At 41.4% G+C, this 26,518-nt stretch overlaps 1 protein-coding gene across 5 annotated transcripts in view; it reads right to left on the bottom strand.

Annotated features, from left to right (window-relative positions):
- zfhx3b (zinc finger homeobox 3b) overlaps nucleotides 1–8,526 on the bottom strand; it is a 287,490-nt gene extending 278,964 nt beyond the window's left edge. For 3 of the 5 annotated variants that reach the window (XM_085162793.1, XM_085162766.1, XM_085162786.1), the window contains exon 1: nucleotides 8,060–8,520. The gene's annotated coding sequence lies outside the window, so the exon portion shown is untranslated. Of the gene's footprint in view, nucleotides 1–8,059 lie in introns of all 5 variants that reach the window. The other 2 variants (XM_085162836.1, XM_085162826.1) reach the window with 2 other exon arrangements.
- Between the last annotated feature and the right edge of the window lie 17,992 nt (nucleotides 8,527–26,518).

Here is a 26,518-nt window from a genome sequence, read left to right on the forward strand (position 1 = left end):
AGATTCCAGCCCAGCGTGCCTCTTTTAAGATGATTAGATAAGTGCCTTTATCTTTAAATGTGTTTTGTATAAATGCTGTCATTTATTTCTAGCACTTCAGACGGCATGAATCAAAATGTCCTTGATGTTTGCTCAGTGATTAATATTGTGAAAATTCGTCATGCAGAGTTTCACAATTAATATGGGCCCAACACACTGAGTGTCTGCCTGAATATCTAATATAAAAGCAAAATGGGTGAGGATTGCATTTTGTTTTTAATGTTTTGCTCAAGCGGAGCACTGCTGTCATGCCTGTTTTTTTCAGGATGTCAGACAAAAAGAGAGGAGAGATGGAGAGGGAGGGATCCTGGAGGATGGGGGGAGGAAAGGAGGAGAGATGGAGGAGCTGCTGACATGCACTTGTCTCCAATCTCTTCGAATCCATTGCACAATTCATCTGCTTTGTCTCTACTGCCACGGCTGAGGACAATCAGACCAGACGCCCATTAGATTCCTCATACTGCCCCCCCCCCCATGTACCCCCCCACCCCACCCCATTCACCCACCACCTCCAAACACCTTTTTTTTTTTTTTTTTTCTCATGTGACATGCTGACTGAAGGAGAGGCAATGCAATTCACAACCCTTCCCAAACAGGGAAATGTCAGGAAGGGAACCCACATCAAAACCATGTTGTCATGGAGATATAATACAGTCCAGAAATTACAGACTAACACATAAGCATCTGCGATATATACAGTATACACACACAAGCTTCTGTGCGCGTCCTAAGAAATACATTTACTTTCTGCCTTTGTTGTTTGTTTTTTGGATAAACAATATATGAACAGTAAAAGGGGGAAAAATGGCTTTCTGTCTGGTGATGGTTTTTTTCCACACTAAATCTCTCTCCTCCTTTAACATATTTTGGTGAATACGATTTAAAAAATGACAAAATTTATAAAGAATACCAAGAATAATTGCGACACAAAAAGCAAATTATCGTGTTTTTCTTTTTACCGCAGAATTTTAGAAAACCTTCGGTTAATTTCCAACAAAAGGAACACCTTTTTTTTTGTGGCTAAAAAGAAGCATGTTCAAAATTTACAGGAAATAATGCAACAGTTAAAATGAGAAAGTAAAATTCTCACTGAAAGTAAAACTGCATTCAGTTGGTGCGAGTTTGTCTGTACGCTCAAAGACAGCGTAATCGACCCCGATTCTTTGGTGGGTGTGTAAATGCTTCCGCTTCGGGGAAATTCTACAGCAAGGTCATGTGACCACTGTGTCCATCCACAGTAGCCATTCTTCAGCCAATAGTGTTATCAGACGAACAGCGTTCCTGGAACGCTTGGCATTTCGATGATCTCTTCTTGCAAAAAAAAAAGGCCGAATGAAAGAGTGAAGGGAGAAAGGAGATAAAAAAAAATGTGCTCCTTCACCTCACTTGTTTAGGAGGCTGCCAGCACTTAGCTTCAGCTTTTGAGAAGAGCTAGACCGGCTCTGACCTAGTGCAAGAGGATCTTCTATCCCAACAGCCATATTCATACACCACCAGGCCTCACTGGGGTCACTTTATTGAGGTTACTCTGCTCTGCACTACATAAAAAAAAGAGGAGATTGAGGGATATTAATGGTAAATGTGGCATAGTTACTGCTGTAAAACCCCTTCTTTGCCCTCCCTTTTTTCTTTGTTTGGCCAGAGGAGCTGAAGGCTTAGGGATAAAAGTACTGCTCAAATCATGAGACAGGGATAAAGCCAGGAAGAGATAGCGAGCTCTGACCCAACGACAGAGTGGTGGATAATTAAAACACCCAGGGCCCCCGAACTGCCCTCATCCATCTCTCCGTTCTTTTTCTCTCCTTTTCTTCCTTCGCTTGCACACACTAAGCCTCTCCCATCACCCCTCAGAAAATGCACATACACATTCTTACATCCTCAGATAACAAAACATACAAGACGACACAAATGCATATTGAGATGTGATGCTGAAATTCTACCAGTGAGATCCACCAATGACTGGCCCTCTGGGTAAAAACCATTAAAAAAAAGGGAAGCACACGTGACTCCCACTGCCTCTGTGCAATCTGTTTATTTTTCATTTGTACATTTTTAAGGATCATGAATGATTCCTGTTTTTATCTGATTACTCCCAGACAGTCTGCCTCCAGTGCCTCATAAAAACACAAAGGATAGGAACAAAATGGCGCTTGACCATGTAGTCGGTTTAATTTAACAAATGTCCCTCTGCTTTTGCTTCTAATAACATTCTAAGAGAGTATTATTATTTATAAGATGAAGCAAATAATGGGTTGATTTCTCAAGCACAATATATTCCTTCTACTAGGAAACGCTCCCTTTAAAAGTGAACTGAGAGGAAATTAACCAAAACCTATAGCAAAGGCATGCATGCTGGAGAGAAGATCAGAGAGTTTCTCCACGCCACCATGAAGAAAGAAAAAAGGACGGTGATGTCTGCATGTCATCTAGGCATATAACAAACCAAGCAAATGTCAGGTGATCACAATGTTCCAACCATGAATTGCAGCTGCTAGCCATGCTCTCAGGCAGGCCATACTGCCCTCTCTTGGTGGCTCCACGACACTGCTGCTGAAGCTTAACAAAGCAGCAATTAGATCATCAGTTTGATTCTTTTATTTCTTTTGTGGTCTTCATGTAATTTAATGCTAATACTAAAAAAAACCTTTCTGTCACACACTGGTTCATGATCACTTCCTGATGATTTAATCTTACAAATATTTCCTTTGCTTTTATATTTGATGAAGTGTGGCTGACTGAATGGGGCTGGTTAAAACAGAGCTGGCTCCATATGACATTTGTGTGGTCGTTGACCCAGCATGATAGAGCTGCAGAGTCCTATGAATCGCCTGCGAATGAGGAAGTGTGAAAGGAGCGCTGCGCCTGGGGAATCGCAGCTCGAAAGGACCCCCACACATTACCCAGACTGAAGTCATTACCAGCGAGTCTTTGATTTCCACATGCAAAAAGTCAGGTTTAGGACCAATGTGTTGCTCCCCTGGAGAACCGCTTGCAGTGAGTGTGCTCATGCGTAAAGGCTGTCTGACCAACGTTTCAGGAAGACAGAGGGCAAAGAGCTAGCACTGATGAATTTTGAATGTCCTCAAGATGATTTATTAGAGCACTTAAAAGATCTGTAAGATGTCCTTCACACCCAGCTCACCCTCTAATAGACCACAATGTGAAATGGAACAGTCTTTACTAACCCTGGCACTGTTTACAAAGTCAGACACATTTGTCTGTCACAGCATATTCCTTAATATACTATGAGTACAGTGTCTCCAAGCTGTATTCGACTGCAGGGAGAGGGCAGTTAATGTGGGAAGCGATGGCTTTCTGCATGTGTGTTTTTGTTAAGTTGCAGCTACAGAGGCCGGGGAAGGAGTCAAGGGGCGTGAGAAAAAAAACACCTGCTGTTCACTGACCCGCATGGTTGACTGCAAGGTTTGTCTGGCTCACTCCTTGGGAGTGATGCTGAGACAAGCTAAAACACCTTAAATAAATACAGTGAAATTTTATTTTTTTAAAAATCCAATATGTATCCAAATTAGTGTCTTTATTTTTAGGATATTAAAAAAACAGCCCTTTCTTTCTAAACACTCTTCGACACTATATGTACACCAGACTAGTTATTTACATAAAATTAACACAAAATATAATGTCAGGTACTTTTTCAGTTGTGAAGAAAAGCCAATTATTGTTTTTTTAATTCTCTCCACTTATTGTAATAAATTGTGTTACATTTTAAATAAAAATGTTAAAATTTTTCTGGTGTAAAGCCATGTGGTAAACTAACCTAGTGCCCAATAAATTGAATGTAAAACACGAGAGAGAGCGGGAGAAAGAGAGGAGTGGCTGTATCTTTAAACTGAAGTGAACTGAGAGCTGCCTGCTGGCATCTACCACCCATCATGGTATGCAGTAGCAGTCAGCAGTGCAGCTCCCTGCACACCTGACTTGAGCAGAGAGGGTTAAAGTCAGCGACAACGGATCTAGCAGCTTTAGTCCCCAGAACAGCCAGCTTACACAGATAAGTGGGCCAGGCTGGATAAGCCTCACTGAAGTATTCTATTACAGTGCCAATTACCTCTTGGTAAATAATATGGGGATGTAGAAAAAAGCTACTGACAGGAAGTGGAATGTGTGAGTCTAAAAAAATCTTTTTTCTTTTGGTTCCCTAAATAAACATTTTTAGTCACAGACATCTTAATGCAAAATACGGGAAAGAGAGAGAAAAGGTGTCTATTGCATATTCAAATGTGATAGCAAATATCTCAGCCAGCCTATTGTTTCATCATCAAGTGCAGCCAAACCCACCATGGTCAGGCCCAAACCAGGCCCTAGCTGGCTGTTCTCCAGTGCGGCCTGAGCTGCCTTTCACAGCAGACACCCAGAAACTGGGTTCTCTAATAGGGACAAATTGGCAATGTCTGTGCAGGCCGGTGCTGTGTGCTAGGAGCTGTGAATTGATAGTGATGCCTAATGATCCCCCTGGGTAGATCAATACCAATAATCCTCTTTCCCGCCTATCCTCCTCATTGACTATAGAGAACATGGAAGATCTGGGGAAAACTGCAGCCCAGAGTGACAGGGCCAGGAGTTCAAGGCAAGGGCTCCAACTCTCACACATTTAATCCAACTTTCACTTTACACACAAACACACACACACACAGAAGTGAAGCCAAAAGCTAAAACAGAGACCAACACTGGCATCTTTTCACCTTTTTCGAAGACCGACATAATATTTATAGACCACAGACATATCCAGCTTAGAATTACAGCTGCACATTTGTAGAGAGGCAACCACAAACATCCAGATGGTCAAACAAACACACATCTATGCTCCCCACTACCACTAATACTCACATGCAGCAAACTGTACAAATCAAATCAAAACTATCCCATTCTCATGTACTGGGTGATCAATATTTATTTTCTCTTTATGCATTTATTAGTGTGTTCAATTTCACTGGCGAGGAGGGCCTACTTTATATCAATTATTTGTAAAGCACTGTAGCCACAGGCTCCAAAAACTTCAATTGAGATGTGGTTTGTAACAAAGCAAATCTGTTCGGTAATGCAATTATACAACACCACCACAAGAAATATATGATGCCACATTATTCATTTTCTTCTGCAATATTGGAAAAGCATTTGTTTAAAACACCACATATTCAATATTTTCCTGGGCGTGCTGTTTAACAACCAAATACTCCTAATTCACAGAATACAGCTTTATTTATCTGAATTGTAGCCAAAATAAGTGATTTATTTTCTGATGATTTTTTTTTCCTCAAAATTAAAATATGTTTACAACACCCCACTCCCCCAAAAATCTAATTTTCATCGAGCTTTGAAAGCCAACATTGAAAATATATTTTTACTGAAGCCAAAAAAAGGAGAAGCTAGCTGTGAAGCCCATGATATGTTGAGCAGCACAAGGGTGAGGTGAAGCATACAGTCCCAACGGACCTCTGCGTCCATCCGTGTGTGTGTGTGTGTGTGTGCAAGCTCGGCAGTCATAAAGCCTCACATCACCCTATTGCACCCCATGGTCGGCAGCTGATTACTCCCACCAAACACATCCATACACTTTATCCCAGCTGTCACAGTGCATACTCATTACCCCCCCTCCTCCCACACCAGCCAGCTGACTCCACGCGGCCACACCCGCCTGGACACGGCTCCAGGGCCATTCTGGGGTTTGCTAATCATAAACTAGAAAAGAATACATTTATAAATGTACTCTTCTCTTTCCAAGTGCAACAGTACGCGTATTGGTTCTCGCTTTTCCTACGAGCGGCCGCAAATACAATTTTTTGTCCAGAAATGATTTCAAATCTACACCAAATCAATATTGCTTCAATAATTCCATCAATTATATTATGTGTAAATAACTCTACAAATTCTATAAATATTCCACCCATCATGATGTCTTCATTAAGTATGGATTCTGGTGTCAATCCAGTCAATTCTTCCACTGGGGGAAGAACTAAATCATGAACAAATAGAAAAGTCAAGCAAAACTGAATCTGTGTAGCAAATCGATAACTGCGGAGAGAAGTAAGGTACTGTGAATAATACAAAGTTTGTCGAGATGAGGGACATATCTATCTCCTAAACAAGCCCCCATACTGACCTTGCCCACAATAAGAGAGCTATCCCAAATTGCTACAGGTGACTGAGGTGTGTGTGTGTGTGTCCACGTGTGTGCATGTGTGTGTGTGCTGGGGTGTCCCAGTCATTTCTGTGGTGGGAGACGACAAGAGTGACACACTCCAGCTTCTGTCACACAGTAGGTGTTTCTCCTAAGAGACCCAGGTGTCGTGTCTCAGATCTTTTCGGCTTCATAAAAACACTGCTTCAGCCAGCGCTTCAATCGATCATATACTCCATACGCCTTTGCTGTTGCCACACACAGTTATTTTAGTGCTCTGTGTTGAAGGCCATAACAATTTACAACGAGACTTGGTAAAAAAATAAAAACACACACACACACACACAAACACATTCAGAGTTTATATTTTAAACTAAATTGTAAACGTTAAAATGCTGCAAACTTACCATGAAAAAAAGAACAAATAAACCGAGTACAGAGGGGAGAATATGAGATCCTCGACAATTTTCAAGAAAAAATGTGAATCTTTCTTTTTTTTTTTCCCCCCCACACAATCTCTGCGCAACTCTTCAAACATAGACTTTCAAAGACACTGAGCCACATCCAAAAAGGAAACTAATAGGTCAATAGGCTTTAAAAATAATTTTTAAAACAAACATGTCTTAAGTTTACATTAATTTGTTGCATTATATTATATAAAAATCCCCACAAATAAATATAATATAATATCTGATTTGTTATGTTAATGGTAAACACTGGATTTGTACAGATGGTAAAAGGCAAAGGTATGCATGCATCTAAATGATGCTATCATGATTAAAATCACTGAAAACACAGGAGCGGTTGTAGGTCAAATCAAGCATAAAATGCTATTTCAGTATTCATTTGTGAAATGACTTATAAACTGTGAACTCTGTGCTTGCCAGCGTCTTAGCCTTACTTATTCCTTTCTTGTTTGTTTCCTTATCCCACTGTCCATGCCTCCCACGAAAGCAAAGTGCAGGGCTTAAACAGGAGCATTTAATTCATTACATCATTATGTCATCTCATACTAATCTGCACAGTGGCCTCCGCTGCTTTGACATGCAAATGGATTAGAAAAACGTCTGGGGAGGTAAAGGGTGGGGGGTGGGGGGGGGGAAACAGCAATCATCACGTCTTGTCAATGGGGTGAAAATATGCCCCGAAGCTGCTCTACCATTTTTTTTCCTCTTTCTCTTTAACTGTATTTTTCTATCCATTTTTCCCCCCTCTCGTTTCCCCCTCACCGGCTCCTCTCTTTTCTTTTCTATATCTTTGTCAGTGAATGCCCCAAACAAAGCAGCAGCGAGATCACACCAAACGCTGGCAATCTGTTGAGGATCAGGCTCCCTATGGAGAACATATAAACAGTAAAGCGTGTGGCACACACTTACGTCGAGCCTCCTCCCATTTACACATGCCCCTCATCTGCATATTCACAAAAAAAAAAAGCCCCTCTGGCTTTCCCTCATCAGCAAAACCCCTCCCCACGGCCTCATCAGCACACGCCGGCTTGACTAAGGAAAGGCAGCCGGGCTGCAAACGTGTGTTGGCTGGGACCACACATGCACATCCAGATGATACACAAATACACACAAATGCACAAAATCAATTTTTGCACATGCTGTATACAAATGTGCAACGGCAGAGTAAACAGAAATCAGAAAGAGAGTTAGTGAGATCTGGTGATGTGAGCATTGGCCGTGCTCATCTAATTTCCACCCCTCCTTCCTCTCTCCCCCCCCTCCCCTTCTCCTCCTCTCCTCTCGTCTCTCTCTTCTCTCATCATCAGGTACCTGGTGACGAGCGGCCCGTGATAATCCACAGCCTCTAACCAATCAATCAGCAGCATCGTAATCAGCAGCGCAGAGAGGGAGAGAAAGAAAAAAGCCCATAACTTACCCCGGGTCGCCTCCAGTCTGCTCAGCACAAGTAGAGATCTGGTCAGGGCTTTGGATGCAGTTATGCTGACTAGTTCACCAGAAATATGAGAAATATTCTGATTCTATCCTTTACCCTTATTTCTTTTTTTCAAAAAAAGTAAATTGATATATTTCTCTGCATCATAAACATGAAACCAACATATAAAGCTCTCCCCCTCCCTTTTCCTATTTCAGTCTGATTTTCACCCTACCTCTCTCTCTTCCTCCCTCACTCTCTTCCTGTCACTCTCTCTCCCTATTTCCCTCTCTCCTCCCTCAGTGTCTGCCTGTTGCAACAGTGTGGACATATACACACTATACGGTGAAGATATATATTAAGAAGCGTGCATCTCTGTGCAGAAGATAGAAAAGGCTCGCTGGTGTAATATCCCGCAGATCTGCTGGACCCTGTGTGTCTGTGTGTGCATGGGTTGGGGGGGTGGTGGTGGTGGGAGGGAGTAGAGAAAGCAAGGGAGGGTCAAAGCTAAATGTTCTACAAAGAACAGGGGGACCGAATTTACTTTTTTTTTTTTTTTGCTGTGAATCAAACACATATTCCCTCCCTCCTTTCCCTTTTATTCACCCCCACCCCCAAAACCCCATTTTACCCCCACCCTACACCAAAACCTCCTTCCTTCTTCCCAATTTCTGCTCATAGGCATTCCCTCTCCAGACATCAGCATCCTTTGAGGGGGTTAGCTGTCTCTAGGAAGAGGAAGAGGTAACGCCGCCTAGCAGCCTTGTACATTTTGCCTTCAGGGTGAGATAGCTGAAAAGCCATGTGCTATCATCATTTTTTAGGTGTGCAGGGAAAGTAAAGACAAGAAAAACATACTGGTTTTACACAGCTCCCCAAAAGATCTGATGCTGAATTTAGCATAGGATTACACAAAACCTCTCCTCTGAACCTCTGAGCAGAACCCCCATTTCTACAGAGCCTGTGATTCCTCTCCTCCCCCACACCAAAGAACGAGGTGTAGAAACTCCATACAACCTGCAGCTATTGCATGGTGCCTAAGTTTAGTTCTACAACACAGCTCAACCAAACAGGCTCGCAGAGAATGAAATGCAACAACACTGACTGTTCAAGGAGCCTCTCTGTGGAGATATTCCTAAAAGAGTGCACTGCGTTGTGTATTTTTGTATCCCTGTACATGCAAAGAGCTGCGTCTCATTGTCCTGTTGTATCAGGGTGTCAAAAGAAAATACTAGAGGGTTCAGACGGCGCAGAGAACATAGTGAGGAGGAACCTTGGAAGACCCCGCTGGCCTCAAGCAGGCAGGGGAAGGGTGCTGGCTAACTACTGTACTACTGCGCTGAGAGGGAAAACAAAGCCCAAAAGAAATATAACAATGCCCCCCACCCCACCCCCAGTACTCATGGGGTTCCATGTCTTGGTTATATTAAGGCAAGGCTGTAAGAGTGAAGGGAGGGTTAAAGTGAAAAGGGAGGGGAGAGAGGGTCTGTTGGTAGCCTCAGACTCCTATCCTGTGCACAGTGTTGTTTTATTAATCTTGTGTATTTCTGCAACTGCAGCCCGCAAAACCCTCAACTGTGAGTCTCCTCTGGCCTCTTGACCCACAGACCGCACCCCTCCTCCCCCACCGCGCTGATTACTCTGCATGGTTTCTCCCCTAAGAGTGAAGAGAGGTGGGTACAGGTGAGTTAAGTACAATGTTGGACTGCCACTCAGCCAGGGGAAAAAAATACCCACACAAAAGACAATAGGCGAAGTGAATGACTAGCCTACACAGAGTGACGGTCCTTATGAAACTCCAGCGATGGAACAATAGGGGAGTAGAGAAGCTAAAGTGCACTGGTGTACCAGGCTAGATGAGAAGCCTCCATGTTCTCAATGAGGAGAGACAGAGAATTTACGCAACATGGCAGCACTGTGTTGTAATGCATCAACCCTACTGAGAGCAGCACTGTCACTACCACTCTTCATCATCAGCAGGAGCAAAACACCAGCCATGCATTGTCTTTGGGGCAAAAAGTGTTGTGTGTGTGTGTGTATGTGTGTGTGTGTGTGTGTGTTTGCGAGTGTGCAAGCGCACAGGAGCACTATGTCCATGCGTTTGTGCGTGCATGCATGTGTTGTGTTTGCGTGTGTATGTGTCCGCCTCCACGGCATCCATATTAAACAGTTTTGGAGGTGACTGTGCTTTGCTGGATGTCATGAATATAAGAGAAAGCATCCATCTTCGTGGAATACAATTTCACAGGTAGTGACAGTAAAACTGACTCTACCCTCTGACTGCAGACACAGAGAGAGAAAGACACAGAGGATGGAGAAAGTAAAGATATGGGAACACAGACATAGACAGACGAGGCTGCCAGACATCTTCTGATTTTCAGCACACTGTTAGATTTTCCAGCTGCATCCCGTATTAAACTTCGGCTGTTATGTTCTCAATGGTTAAATTCCATTAAAGACTAACCAGGCTGATTGATTCAGCTTTATTCAACGCATGCTGACCTTATTCAAGCTACAGTTTCTGTGAAACAGGCCTAATATCTATTCCAAACTCATCAGGGAGACTGATATTAGGTCACTTTTCAAACTCCATCCCACGCTTAACAAGTAATTACAATTTAAGAGATGCAAAGTCAAAAGCGAGCAAAGACATCTATAAAATGTATGAAGTTGAAAAAAAAAATTATTTAAAAAAATCTTTCTCTGTATCAAATGTAAAGCCAAAGCCAGAGAAATGTTATCATTGATTGACCTTATTCTGAAAGAACATTTTATGTAATAAAAAAAATATATATATATATGACACAGTGGCATCTGTTTCAGTTAAAAAGACTTAAAGAACACATAAAATTATCCACATTTCACATTTAAACTGTGAGGGCCGTCATTTCTAATTAATTACCAGATGGAAACACATGCATGTCTTCATTTACAGTGATTTTTCATTAATGGCGTGAAAGTGGAATTGCAGGTGGGAATTTGCACAATTATTATACCTGGTGTATCACTTCATTTAATTAATCTCATTAACTAATCAAGGGGAATTCTTCCTGTCTTACAGATAAAAGTCACTGTACTTAACACCAAGCTAATTATCTTAATCATGAAGGAGATAATGAAGTAATTAGGGCAATTAAATCACAATTAACGCCATGAGAACAAGTGATTTTTTTAATTCATAGAGTCATTTGTGGGTCTAGGCGAAAGAACATAAGATGTGCTTTATGTTACCTTTAAAGGAAAACATTACAAGCAAAGGGAAAAACTATAAGGAATAAAATTAGTTGAGGTGAACAGTGCATGGCTAATGGTAAATGACAGCTGTCTGAGAGGACATCACTCTTTTTTGAGGATGGAGGAAGATACCCCTTTTGTCATAGCCAATCATTCCAGCCTTGCACATAAGCAGGGAAAACAATGTCAAGTTCAGGTTGAAAGAACAAAGAATCTAGAAGGCAGAAAAAAAATGCACCAAAAGAAACATGGCTCACATATGAAAACAACTACAGCTGAGCTGATAAGCAGCAGAGCCCAGATGCAGAGGGGAAAACCCAGTGATAGTAACTGGCTCCTGCCATCTGAGAATCGAACCACCAGGAAACATTACAGTGTGCACTCTGCTCTCTTGTTTTCTGCTCTTTTTACCGGCATTCACAAGAAAACATGGTTTTCCTCCTACCAAAATCCTGCATGTCTTACAAAACATTTTGCCAGTAAAAAACCAAAGTCCACGCAAAGACGTGTTTTTGTCAACTGTACACAGTGTTCCAGTTTTTTGTCTGTTCGGATTCACCTCAAAGAGATGTACATGTAATTCACAGACACGTAGACGTTTTCCTGCCATGTTTTATTTCTGTTTCTGCCGTTGCTTTTTGTATGTTAGTACACATCCAAAGCATCATCACGGGGAGCCGGGGATACTGTCGATGTGTGCGTTTGTGTTATTCACAAGCTTGGTTTGTGACTCTCTGACCATTGCATTCGCTTCAGCGGCCATCTCCAGGAGTCGCCACACGCTCCGTGAACATGAGTTGATGAAAAACATGAGTGACAAGATTCATGGCTATCAGAGCAGCTGATGAAAATGGTAAGGCGAGAGGCGGATTCAAAAAAAATGAACCTTTCTCTCTCTTTTTTTTTTTACTTCTATTCAAAGAAGAGACGGGAAGATGAGCCATACAGATATGTCAGGAGATGGAAAGAGAGGAGAATAAAGAATAAATAAACACACCTCCCTGTCCCTTTTGTCCCTAAAACTTAAAATACCTCAACCATATCAGGGCGAAACACACACAAAACATTATACTTTACACTTAGAGCATTGAAAGAAATGTGTTTTTTATTAAAATTACTTATTTATTAAAACTACCTATGTTCTGCACTGTACTCATGCAATTTATAAAATAGAATTAAATTGTATTTAATTTAATTAAATACGTTTAAATTACTTAGTTAAATTATATTTTAAAATTTTAGTTTTATTTCTGTTTCATTTTGTATTTTTTGGTAAAATTATGGAGAAAACCAAAATAAATAAGGATACACTAAGAAAATGATAGTAAAAATAATCCACAGGTAATATCTGCATGAAAATAAAACTGTGAAAAATATATTTCAGCATATCAAGAAATGTAAAAAAGAATTAACGAACATTTGTGAAATTTTGGAAATTGTTTAAACTATCCAAAATTAGACAACACAGAAATATGTTTTTACTTCGGCGAGGGCTTTCTCTGTTCGGTACAGCACGGCAACGATTCCATCATGCTTGACTTTGCAGACACGCCAGGGATTTAGCCTGATCGGGCTGTGACTTTTGCAGTTCGGCCAGTACTAAAGCATAACAGCCTCTTTCACTTTCAGCTCCCTCGGCGGGGTCAACTGATTCCTACCAGATGCATCTCCACATAAAATACAACATCAGACCGAGCAACGGGAAGCTCCACAGAAAGGTTTAAATAAAGTGTAAAGCAAAATATTATGGGTTTTTAAATTGTATAAACATTTTTTTTTAATTCTTTAAGTACATTTTGAATATATGAATACAAATATTTTACTGCTTTGATTTTCATTTGTAATATGCTTTTACATATTTGATTTGAAATATAATCTATTACAAAACAATAAAAAAACAAAATAAATTGTAAACTCTGAATACCTGCTTTCTTTATCTAAATTCTTCATTCAGTCACTTCAGAAAGGAAATTTAGAAAAACTGCATACACGGTATTATATAAAACATTTGAAACACTTGTGAAAACAGCATGTTTTCCTACGTTATGAAACAGGGTAAAAATGGCACACGTCACAACACCTGTGCTGCAGCCGCCCAAATTGGTGCTGCAGCAAGAAGCGAGGGGCTCCAGGGACAGAAGGAGGAAATGGCTGCTGTATTTGTTTGAGAGGAGGTTAGCAGAGGGGCAGGCTGGATTCTGCTGTGGCCCAGATTTCTCCAATCCCTTTTGTCCGTTTACTCCATGTTTGAGTGACTTTATAGAGAAATTGCTTTTATTGTGTCCACTCAGGAAAAGTAAAAGCAAAAATACCCCCAGCGTTTAGTCTGAAGACAATGCTCACAAAAGCACCGAGGAAATGACATACAAGCCAGGACCAGAGCATCAACAATGTGCTGTACTTCTGCTCTGCTGCTCTGAATGACAGCTTACTGTTAATGATCGAGTACCTCACCACATGTTGCTCCTTCAAGGGAAACTTCCTGTCTTATAACAAGAATTTCTCAACGATTCTGAAGTATAAGTGAGATGACAAATGTAAATCTGACAGAGTAGAAATGGACGCCTATACAAAGCACGAGTTCGTTATTCTGATGTGGATGCTAAACTTTAGCCACAGTGCAGTGACTCTCGTGTCCTCCGTGAAACCAACAGCAGCTCATTCATATTCTCAGGCCCACAATTTGAACTAGAAGAGATCTCCAGACCAACAGTTTTCATTAATGTGCAACCTCTCCAACAGGTTTCCTTGCTAAAACCTTCCTGTTGATTTGAATGCAATGCTGACAGACAGAGAAATCAAGGCTCGACATCTTTGGCAGAGGTAATAAGCCCAGGTGTAAGTTACAGAGAGGTACATGCATCCATCATTCTTCTACTACATGACATTAGTCTGTAAACAAGAAGAGGAGAAAAACTATTACATAACACTGCTCTGGATTTTCATATTAAAATGTTATTGTATTTATGAATAAAGAGTGTTGATGGTCTCTCTCTCTCTCTCTAGTACATATATATATACATATATATATATTCCATAAATAATTGCCATCCATATCTTCATTCTTTCGAAACCCCCTAAATCCAACATTTACACATCTGAATAACACTAATGGCACCAAGGAACACTTAAGTCCTAGCATTATCGAGCATCCTACTGACTTTCAGCAGGCGCTGCATACACAAGCAGGTTCCATTACTTTTAGACAACTATGCAGGCTTTTTTGTGATAGGAATCTACTAAAATAAAATCTTGCAGCGGATAAAAAGCCGAGTACTGCAGCTGAAGCAGTATTCAGTGTGTAATTCTTTAAACCCCAAAAAAGTCTAGAAAAAAAAGATAAAAACACCAAAAGGGAAAAATAAGAGAAAATATTTCTGAAATTGTTATTTCTGTACGCATTTCATTTTAGAAATTGTGAAATCACTGTCAAATCTAGGTTCTGGGCTCCGAGACTGCACGCATACAGCCGAAATAGGAGCATAAAACTAAAGCATTACCATTCACATTATTATACACGTTTCCTATTCCCTTCTCTTGGATGAGCAATTTCAATGGTTCCTCTTCCATGCCAGAAGCATTTGTGAACATAAATGATAACACGGGCTTTTACGATTTCTGTGCACTTCCTTGTTTTCTAGCTTTAAGAAAACCATAAAGTCCTCTGTCTGTACTGTATGTGTTAAATGAAGTGTGCAGCATCCGCATGAGTGTGCACGCATGTGTGTGTGCGCGCGTGTGCATGGTCACTCACACATGTTTGAATAACATGCTGAGGAAGTGACAGACTAAAGCTGCATGATGGGGGAGGACACAATGTGGTATTTTTTCTTCCATGAGCCTGTTTTTTTTTTTCCTCTTTTTTTTTTGTGGACTGACCAGACGCCATTTCATCACCGACAACACAGGCCCCAAGAAGACATCCCAGGAGAGATGCAAGATGCAGAAGGATGGCAACTGCACCACAAAATGAAATGAGAAGTCAGGGAGGTGCAGAGAGAATGAAGAATGAAGACAGGAGGGGAAGAGAGGACGGCAACTTGACAGAGAAACAGAAAATGATACAGCAGTGCTCTCTTATTAATGCCAGTCCACCAGTCAATGAATCTAAAAAAGCTTAGTGGTTTTGTAATATCTACGTCATCCACCTGTTCTGTGTCCTTTTCAGAAAGGACATAAACATGCACTGGAAGGTTAGACACTTCAACTTGTCTGCAACAAAAGAGACGTCTGCATCCTGTTAATTTGCAATTCACCGACTCTCCGGTGTTGCTGTTCGAAAATCAGCCTGCAAACAGTTCACGGCTAGTTGGCCAGTTGTTGCTATCGTAATTTTTGTTGTTGTTGTTGTTGATGTTTTCTCGTGCATCTTTTAATGTCATGGTAAAGATGTCAACTGAGCATAGGGTTATCCTTGGGCTTATCATGTCAAGCAATACAAATTCATTTCATATTCATCAGAATGGTTGTTCTCTGCAGGGGGTTCATGGCGCTACCTATCCCACTCCCCCTTTTCTCTTTGATTTGGCTCATTTGAGCAGTGCGGTCCCCGGCAGCTTGTTAGAACTGCCACCTCAGTGACTCTGCCCCCTGGATGGAGAGAGAGGGGGGAGATGGGGGAGATGGCAGAAATGGAAGGGGTGCTCAGAGGGATGTTGAGGGGGTGCTGGATGATAGGTTAGGGAGGCCTACCCCAGAGCGCTTTCACAAGTCACGGGTGAGCAAGCAAGGTTCAGTGAGTGAGAACTGAGAAAACCTAAACGAGGCACACCATCTACTGGCTAGGCACGAGTACTGCTGTCTGCTTTGAGTGAAGAGGTTGAGAAGAGAGCACTCCCATCAACAAAAGGTCAAAAACAGAGTCTCTGTCTATTGTTAGAACTGCTTTCACTCTGAAACTGCCCATATTTACTGAAATATTACAACGCTGAGCTTTGACAGATTCAAATGACTTCATTTGCCATGGCTGTTGCGAAATCTGCCAGAAGGATCTATTATGTTGCATCCAAAGCGGTTTGTCAGAGCAGCCACAAACAGACATACAGATGCATGCATGCAAAATGACTGAAAATCAAATCGTTCAGAAAACCAAAGAGGCAACGGCGAGAAGGGAGCTTGTCCTTTTTTATTATTATTGACAAGCTCCAGAAATAATACCTTTAGGTCAAGGGACAAGAGACTTAACTGCCCAAATTACCCATAATGACTCACATCTGTAGCCTGCGCCTCAGTTTCACTTCAATGTAGCTGAAATGTTTAAATGCAAACCTTTATTAGAAACGGGCGGGAGAGTGATGCACGTTACCCGCTGAAAACGGGGAAATGCGGGAGAAAATGATTTCATAAAAAGTGGGATCATTGTTTTCAACCTTTATCTATTTCCCAAGGTCACGTTCATTTATCACAGCAGGGTGTGCAGTAGACACTGGACAAAGACTTGAATATGTAATTGCAGGTGAAGAATAAATAGTGTGATGTTTGGGGATGAGGGGCACAACATATTCAGCATTAAGACCTGGCCTGACTAGATGTCCAGACATGATATAACCTTGGGGATGTGCCAGAAACAAAAAGTAAAAGATAAAAGGGGGGGGGGGAGGGGGGGAAGGGGGTTTAAATGCAGACAGGGGGCTACACATACACACAAACACACACAGGCACTCACATAACAGCTGAAAGAAATTGCATGGCGCAAACCTATTGAGAAAACATTTTCATTTTCTTCCATCTGTACATACATAAAATATGGTGAGGTGCCATTACTGAACCCCGTAACTGCCCTCCATCCTCCTTCTCTTCACCGCATGAAAAAAAAAAATCTAATTTTCCCATCACTGTTATAGAATCCCCCCTCCAGACGCGTACACACACACACACACACACACACACGCGCATGTACACCCTGAGCAGCCCCACCCACCACCAATTCCGGCCCACATTCAGGCTCCCCCAGCCCCTCCCATCTACGCACTCATAGTGATGCACCATTTCTTTCTCTAAGCAAGGCTCCATTTTGTAATAAGTTCTGATCAGTGTTTTACCAATTTACATTCAATCCTAAGAAAATGGAGGAAGAGACTTGGTGGAGGGGAAATGGTGAGGATAGTGTAGCAGAGAGAGACACACAGGGGAATAAGAGTGAATTATCAAACATCCAGCAGGGATTAGTGCGAATTTACACCGTAGTTGTGCGATGCTGGAAGTTTTCTATGGCTTCAAGTGCTCGTGGCTGTCTGTCACTGTTTTCACAGCTAAGTGGTCCAAATAAAAAAGCTTGACTGGCCTTTTATATGTATTTGTATTCAGCCACAAAAGCTTCCTAAGCACTAAAGAGAGAGGTGATAATGTGAATATACTGGCATTTTTAGCTAGCTGATGGCAAGAAAGAGATAAGGAGGATATAGCAACTTTTTTTTCTGCATTTTTTGCTGCTTTTACAATAATGAGTAGGGGAAAATGTACACAAACCTTTTGAATCAAAAAGAAACTGTGATAGACGTTAAGCTAATATACCGTTAGAGCCCGGTTAAAATACGTACTCATTTATTGTGCAAACCCTTTAAAGGAAATTGTGGTCCTCATTTGAGTATGCATACAGATCTTCAAGATACAGCCCTCGAAAAGAACTAAACACAAACAGCATCATCATAAAGTAATTCCTTTCATTTTTAACTTTAGTGTAAACATGGCTTATTTTGCACAGCATTCTCCACAGTCAATCATGTCACACTGAGATTGCATTAGCAATAAGCAACTGATACGCACTGTGGCAGATAATGAATGTGACCATCTATGGACATGGTGCGATTAAGTGTGACCACAAGGCCAAAGAATGTGAAACTATTACTAGAATGCAATAAAAAGGCGCAATCAAACATGAATCCCCTGTATTACTTACTGAAACATCACCTACTTTTTAAGGCACCGCTAACCATTGATAGCATCAACCAAAAGAGTTTTTTGGGTTTCTTTAAAGAGTGGCAGTGATGTGATAGCATGAATGATATATTGAACCACTCCAGATAGCTAATGCTAGTGTGCGTATCACTTTTTCCTCTATGAAGCACCGGACATGTGAACAGGAAGTAGAATGGAGGGCAGAACTTCCTAAGGTCCATAGCCAGCCATGACCTGAGCGCGAGCGGACAGCTTTTTGGGGGAAAGTTAATGGCTGGTTCAAATCACGTTAAAGGCTGTAGAGATAGCCAAGTTAATTACAACATCGCTGAAGATAGGCTTTTTTCCCCTGAATCTGAATAAGTTTTTCATTAATGGTGTCACAGGGATCAGCAGTTATCAGTACCTCTGGAGGGATAGCAGGGAGGGGGGAAACAATCACTGATTCTTTCACACAATTTCACCATCTAATTTCCGACCATGCATTTTGGAACAAAATTAATTTCCTTGGCTATCTAATAAATCAGAAACAAGTGATTGCTGCTGGTGCCAATCCAGGCAGGCACAATGAGATCTCTCCGCTCTGCTCTGACAGAGTGAATTGCGTGTCCCTGCTGAAGCTGAGACGCGTCATGCAGACTGGGCTGTAGGTCTGCGTGGGATCTCCCTCTTCAGCCATTTCTCTACCATTGCGCTCACTCTCATTCACGTCAAGGTCTCGCTTTTTCTTTTACTGGGAAGAAAGCATCGTCAATAGTGCTACATTCTTATACATTCTTATCTAGAGCTGTCCTCCATGATCCCACTCCTTCTTCATTAGCTCAAGTCTTCTGTGATGACATTTGTTAATATATAAGATATAAAAATTACCCACTCTGCGATTTCAAGGTGCATAAAATTAGGATTAGATTGGTTTACATGACCTGCTCCACGCTACATTATACATGCAGCATCTTGTAAGATTCAATGCATGTTTTCCACATGGCTTACCTCAACAACTGGGGGGTTTTGAAGATAGGCTATATGCTAAAATGCCTCAGGCTATCTTTACAAGGTTATAGAGCATTAAGAGTTGGAATGCACACCCAGGGAGACAAGGGGGTGAACCTCGTACGCACAAATGCATACGCTCGAACACTAACACCATCACCACACTCTGCACCTCAGCTCTAAGGGTGCTCCCTGGGTAGCGCCTTGGGAGAAGTTGGGGGCAGGGTGCAGTGGGTAGGAAGGGTTAAACGATGGTGTTGTAAAACATTTATCTGCTTCAGATAGACCGTTAGATAGGTTGAACCTCATCCCCTGCCATTACAGAATTACCCTAACTGCTGCCATAGTGTGGCTGAGCATAGACACCGTGCCCAATCCCTCTCCCCCATCCTATTGATTTTCAAACCCTGAGACAGCGTGCTCCCAAAGGGCAGTAAATTATAGGGCGTTTTACAGGGAATTACACCTGCACCGGAAACTTTACAGGGACACGGGTGTCACGGCCCACTCTTGCTCTCTCTTCTGAAACTGGACATGGAGAGCTCAGTTCAACCATTTTATTCACACACATTAAAGCGTGCACGCAAACAACTATATTAACGGCGGTTTCCCCAGCACAAAAGGAATGTATACCTACAGCTATGGCATTCAAATTCAAACAGGCATGTAAGAAAAACATTTCTAAGTTTATTTAGAAGGCGTATTACTTTCCCTATATAAACACTATAACTGTAAAATAAGGGATGATGCACACATGATTCCCTGGGTTTCATACAAAGAAATCACAGTTCTAGTCTGCAACTCCTTCAGAAATGTTTTCATTTTAAACATCAGCTAAAATTAAGTTAAGCTCCAATGCAACAAAATAAAATCTATCATGCATAGGCATGACAGTGCCAGAAAGCAAAAGTAACTGTTTAGGTTCCACATGATTAAATACAAATATTATTCAAACTCTTTAAAAGTACAGTTTTCTTGTATTAGAACATAGGATACAGTAGTTAAACTTCCAGATGTGTTCTGGAGCAGATGACGTCGGAGCTGTAGGTGCTACTTTGTAAACGATATGCCTGTTTGTGTTTATGCTTTGTTTATTACGCTTCTGGTGTTCAGCAATGTCAAGATTGACAGGCATGGAATTTTGCCTTGAGGATAAAGGTTATTATAGGTAAGCTTAATACCTGTAACAAATGCTAAAAAAAAATACAAGCAAAAGCTCTCGTAATAAATGTCTGCCACAAGACCAAAACATTAAACTGGAAAAAAAACAGACATTAATTTACCACACCAAGCTGTTCATACTTCAAAAAGCACCAAGACCGCTTTCCATCTTCTTGCTCAAAAGACAACTATGCAACAGCAAGATATAATGCTAAGCGATTACCTCTACAGTGGTGGAATAAGGAATCAAGGAAGGAATTGCAACTAATAAAAGCTCCAAAACTCTGCAACACCTGGATATATATGGTTTCTTTTCATTTCTTCTCCAGCTCCACTTTCTCCTAGTAAAACTAGCTCTCAACAGCAGCACTCACTGACCTCAGGATAGCCCTGCAAACATCAAAGACCCTTTATCTGTTCCAGGTGTGGGCTGACTCATGCTGTGTGTGTGTGAGAGAGAAAGTGAGTGAGAGAGAGATGCAGATGTTTATGTACATGAACAGATTCAGAGATCCACAAGAAACTTACAAAACTAAAACAGGAGAGCAATGCAAACTCATTTAAGTCCCCAAGCATGTGAAAGCAATAGGATAGCCTTGTACACAGGCACTGCTCAGGCCCAGTACTTTGTATCCAGACAATGTGTCTACACACAGCTGAGACAGATTGAAGTTCACACGTAGCATCGGAATGTATCTCAAAGACATTTCAGTTAACCCATGTGATTAGATTTTGCTTCCTGCATGGCTGCGATTTGATTTCATCAGCGACAGACTAGAAAATAATGCCGCACAGCTACAAAAGAGGACCGCGGTGTGTGAGCACAGTTTTTAAAACACGACCAGGGTTATTTAGCATTGGTAAATTATCTGAAGATACATTGTGCAGTCCTCAATGAGCTGTTACTGCAATACCACCTGATTCACATAAGACAGACATACATCCACACAAAACATCGCCTGCAAAAGATGACAGATAAATAGATAAATACAAACATGCAGACTGGTACTGAGCAATATGCTGCACAGTAGTGACCTCAGCCCTTGGCTGCTCCCCCTTACTCTGTCTGGTTTCAGGTTAAACTTGACCCCACACACTTGACCTTTGGGGCTTGCATAGTGCTGGTTGAGCTGAGAGAGGCAAGGGCACAGCTGTGAGGGAGGGTCCACGGCAGGACAGACTCCCCTCTGACAAAGGGAGAAATTCAATTGAAGCATATTAGTGTCCAAGTAGTTGAATATCACTCATTCTAGCTAACTGGAAACATCTTTTCTTCAGCGCTCAAGGCAGCTTCCATTAACCTCTAAAACAGTGGGAGGGTCGGGGTTGGGCGGGTCACACAGAAGAGAGACCAGCTTCAACTTTGCCAGCACTTCCCTGCAGCACTCTATTTTTAACCTGTGATACATATTGCTCTGGTCATTATTTTCAATGTTTCTGTCCTGCACTGTCAAACGCCTTGCAGGTTTGATGTATGAATGGTGGTCCATCACTTACATTGTTCCCCAGGACAACCAATGAGTGTGTGGTTCCCTGCAGTGGGACAGACAAAGACAGATACATGGGCCTGGCTCAGGCCACGGGCACCAAGGGACACTTCTCAGGACAGCTTACAAATAGGACTGAGAGAGAAGGGATGAAGCTGAATAAAAGCTGATACTCCACAGAGCTGTTCAACCCATAACTGTCACCTCTGCAGATTGAACAGCCATCCCAAATGAAGATAAACTATCGATCCACAGAGTAATATCTCGTGTTTGGTAAGTCTACAATGAGAAGAAGAGTTGCCAGAGAAAAAAATTCTCTTGCTATTTGAATATTGATCTCAATAGAAACACACAGACTTTCCAAGAATGAAACAGGAAGGTATTTAGGAGCTGAATCCAACTTCACTCTGTGAGCTCCTTTATAACAAATTAAAAACAAGAGGAAAATCATACTGAAATTGGGTCCCATCTCGCTGCAACCTCCCTCCACCCACACCCCTTTTCCCCCCTGCCATCCCCAATGTCTCTTTTCTGCACAATCAGTGTCAGAAGAAGCAGTGAGGAACGGTTTGTGAGAAACACTTATCTAGCACAGCGGCAGAGCCCTGTTCCTACACCCTTTATCTCACCAGGAGATGGAATTCAATATACAAAAACCCCATCATGCAGCAGCATCACGCCTGTGCTGGGGATAAGGGCAGGGTTGCCAGGTAATTGGTTGGTGGTGGACGAACACAAGGTTTGAGACTACCCGTGGAGGAGTGGAGATTACAGGAAGGGGTGGAGGGACTGGGTAACTGGTAGTCAGTGGGGGGGGGGGGGGGGTTTCTTGACAAGCTTTCTCTACCCCCCCCTTCTCCTTCATCCATCCATCCTTACCCCTCCTGTTCATGTAATCTGCAACCCCACAAATGTACACATGTGCTTGTTGGCTGGTGTGTGTGTTTTTTTGAGCGCTCCAATGAATAACGAAAAAGGTCGAGTCTATTTGTATAGTCCCTATGTCACAACATTACCACAAGCCCCCTACAAATAGAGAAAAAATTGCCTAGGCCTACTTTGTTTCGATTATGCAAGTTTGTATTTAGCATATGTGCGCACATTAATTAAGAAAACCCATCACATCCATGACATTTAAATTAAAATTAAAGCAGATAATGTCAGAAGAACTGAGTATCATCGTGGAGCAAAAATAATTCCTTTCCTTTGAGATAATGTAAAAGGGGATTGGAGGGTGATGATCCTGCACGTGCAGTGAGAGCGGTGAAAGAGAGAAGGCGCACAGGAAATCCACCGGTACACCATTTCCCGTTTTCCAGCGACTCCTCGAGATAGCAGGCACAGTGAAGGGAGAGATAAAGGAACATGTGAGAGAAAGAGAAAGAAAAAGTCATTTCTTTGATTTATTTATGATGGAATGAAGGTATGCTGAACGCATCAGAACATGCAGCAGTGGTCATACTGTCAGGAAAGATGAAGTGTCTTCATAGTCGACTGAGCGAAGAGCAGGGAAACGAAAGAGGGGGAGACAGAAAATTAGAGGGGGAGAGAGAGAGAGAGAGTGGAGGGTGGCTATACTGCAGAAGGGTGTTAACCATCTCATCTCTACCGCACCACCGCACTCGCCACAAAATGGCTACTTCGCTCCTTCTGACAACCGGCACCGAGTGGGGGGGGGGGGGGGGGGGGGGCATCTGAACCACCGCTATCTCATCTCCCACCTCTGTAGCCTATTCTTCAACCTCAACTATTTCTCATATTTATGGACTCGTTTCATGCACCACTCTGCCGAGTGGCTTTTTACCTACACGGATTTCCAAAATTTAATTAATCAATTAAATCCTCATTTCCTTATTTTTTCAAATTAGTGTTTTTATAATTAAAATAACCTACTTTTAACTTTGGACAAAATAGTGTCCTTGCGGCTGCAGAGAAACACTTCTGTGTAGATCCCGTGCATAATGCATCAGGAACAATGCAGTTAAGTTCTGTAAACAGATGTAATAGATCCACAACATGTTGGTATGCCGATGAATGTGAGAACTTGTGAAAAAGAGCAGCTGAAAAGGGAAGACGGCACCAAAACACCCAAAGAATCGCATGTTTTCACAGCGTGCTTCAGAAGTGAAATCAAAAAATAAGCATGCACACTGGAATAAAAACAGAGCAGCTAGTGAGCAAGCAGATTGCTGCCTAAAACACAGGACATGAGCTCATGACCAGAACAACATCCCCCTCTGCAGGCAAAAAGAACACAATCACTGTCCACAAAAAAGAAAATGCTTTATGAACTAAGATGGAACCTTGGAGGCCATTTCCTTTATTACTTTACATCTATTTTGTGTTATTGTGTTTCTATTTGAAGACCACTTCAGAGAGAACACTTTAAAACAAAGAGACGTGTTGCTTCAACAAGCAGAAGAGAGCCGATGATTCATATTGCCAAAGAGTATACGTGTACATCACACGAAGTACATGCATGCAGCGAGCCTCATCCCACAAAGGTTGTGATAAAATGTAGGTTTAATTGAAAATGTTGATGAACACCAAATTGAAAAATAAAATCAACTTGTTTCCTCCGCTCCCTCGTCCAGCCCATCCATTCTGCTCTTATAATTATGTAAACAGAGCCATCTCCAGTGGAAATCACCATGCCATAAAGACTGATCTGTGTATTCCACCAGCTAAGCTTTAATGGGTCACAGACAGACAACGGTCCAAAACTGAAATTGCTGAAGTTTTTATACTGCTGGAATTGCAGATAGATGTGCATTTACATTCTAAGCATAAATGTACTGCATGTTCAGGACTGTTCTGAATCTTCCCCTTATAGCTGATAAAAAACTGAATGTCTTCTGTTTCGGTTCAAATAAGTTTGACAAATGCAGAGAGTAAAGCAAGAAAGTTCAAAATGGTGAAAGAATATCAGCAAACACACCACACCAAACCTCACATCATTCAATTTTGAGTTTTTCAGGTTAATATAAGTGACAAGAGAGCCTTTTAGTGACTTTAATCTCTATACAGACACGATTATCAAATGATTCGGTCACAGATTCAGTACCATATATCATCAAAGCACAACTAATTATTATCAAATTATCAGCTGCATATCACTAAATAAAAAAGAAATACTATTACCATTCCCAAAACACATATAGCACCACATTTGCTAAGTAAAAGTCTGTGATAAATATTGAATACTGTAGACACATGATTTTCTTTGTTGTAGCAGCAAAAGCAAACAATGTGCTTCTCTTACCCGCACTAACTTAATCTAAAATAATGAATCACATCTTTATTACAGTGTTTAATATTTGTAGCATATGATTTGAAATCACTTTAAAATGTAAGATAACATGCCTGTCAATACCTGCACATTATCATTCTGCTCAGAAAAATTAAATATAAAAAATAAACCTGATTAAAAAATATCCCAGGTGCTTATGTGGTATCGGTTTTTGCTACAATTTATCCAGCGATTGACCTGGCACTTTTCCCTCTGTGTTGTGGACGACTTTACAGCAGAGCCTTTGAATCAACTGATGCTTTAGCACAAGCCCTCAACTCCAAGGTTATTTCTTCAGGATTTCCTTTAAGTTCTTTAAAGAAGAGCTGGCATTTGGAATACATATTATACATAAAAACTTGGTCAAATAAACTAACAAAAGTTAGGAGATCAGTGGCATCAAAGCATTCCTGGGCTGGCTCAAACCACGCGATGAGCCTTGTGTCTTTGTGAGCAGACGCTCGTAGATGTTCAGCACATTTTGGAGCCTGGCTTTAGATTTTTTCACAAGATTATCTTTTGGTCTTTGAAGCACAGAACCCACCTGATTCAATCCTAACAGCGCTACCCCTCCGGTTTCCAGGCTGTGGCTCCATTGGTCAACATAAACAGCACCTATAAGCTTTACCCTCGGGGGGGATTCCTGTTTATTACTGACCAAAGTCTGTGAAGAAGCCCTGCAGAGATCTTCAAGAAAGCTCTGGTAAATATGCTCCCTATGAAATATGAATCATTTGGGAGAGTTGCTGGCAATCTGAAATAATTCTGTGAGTACAGACAAGTCAACTTGGATCCCTGATATAGTCTTGTGGATTTTACCTTAAGAGGAATCCAAAGAATCAATGTGACAAGTGACTCTGCTAAAAAACAAATAGCCATATATTTGTAAACTTAGATCAAGATTAAGTGCATTTCAATTAAAAACTGCTTGGAGCACCATAAAAGAATCATCCACAAATATGCCCATGAGCTGCATGTCTTTTGTACGTGTTTGTGTAATCTGATGCTCATCAGACCCAACTTGATCTACATACCATATACAAAAGCTACACAAAAGTCTTCAAAGACATAACTAAATACAACAAATCCCAGCAAGACTATATCAGCATGGTTGAAATGAAGCAAAATGTCAATGGAGCTACCAAATCGCTTTTTATGAAACCAGGAGTTAGCAAGCAGAGGACTGAATGAAAAGGGGTCATCTTGCATGCTACCTTCTAGGTAGAATGAATAATAAATGGGCTAGCAATGGAAACAGAGAGGTGTTATCAATATTTTAATACTCGCCCCTCTAATTCGAGACTTACTTTTTCAGACTGCCACCAGTGTCCCAACAGATATTCTTAACCTTTACTTGGCAATATGCTGATTGCACACACGCAACCTTGGAGCTGGCAACACTGA

Source organism: Neolamprologus multifasciatus, chromosome 1 (genome assembly GCF_963576455.1).
Source record: "Neolamprologus multifasciatus chromosome 1, fNeoMul1.2, whole genome shotgun sequence".
Lineage (NCBI taxonomy): Eukaryota > Metazoa > Chordata > Actinopteri > Cichliformes > Cichlidae > Neolamprologus > Neolamprologus multifasciatus.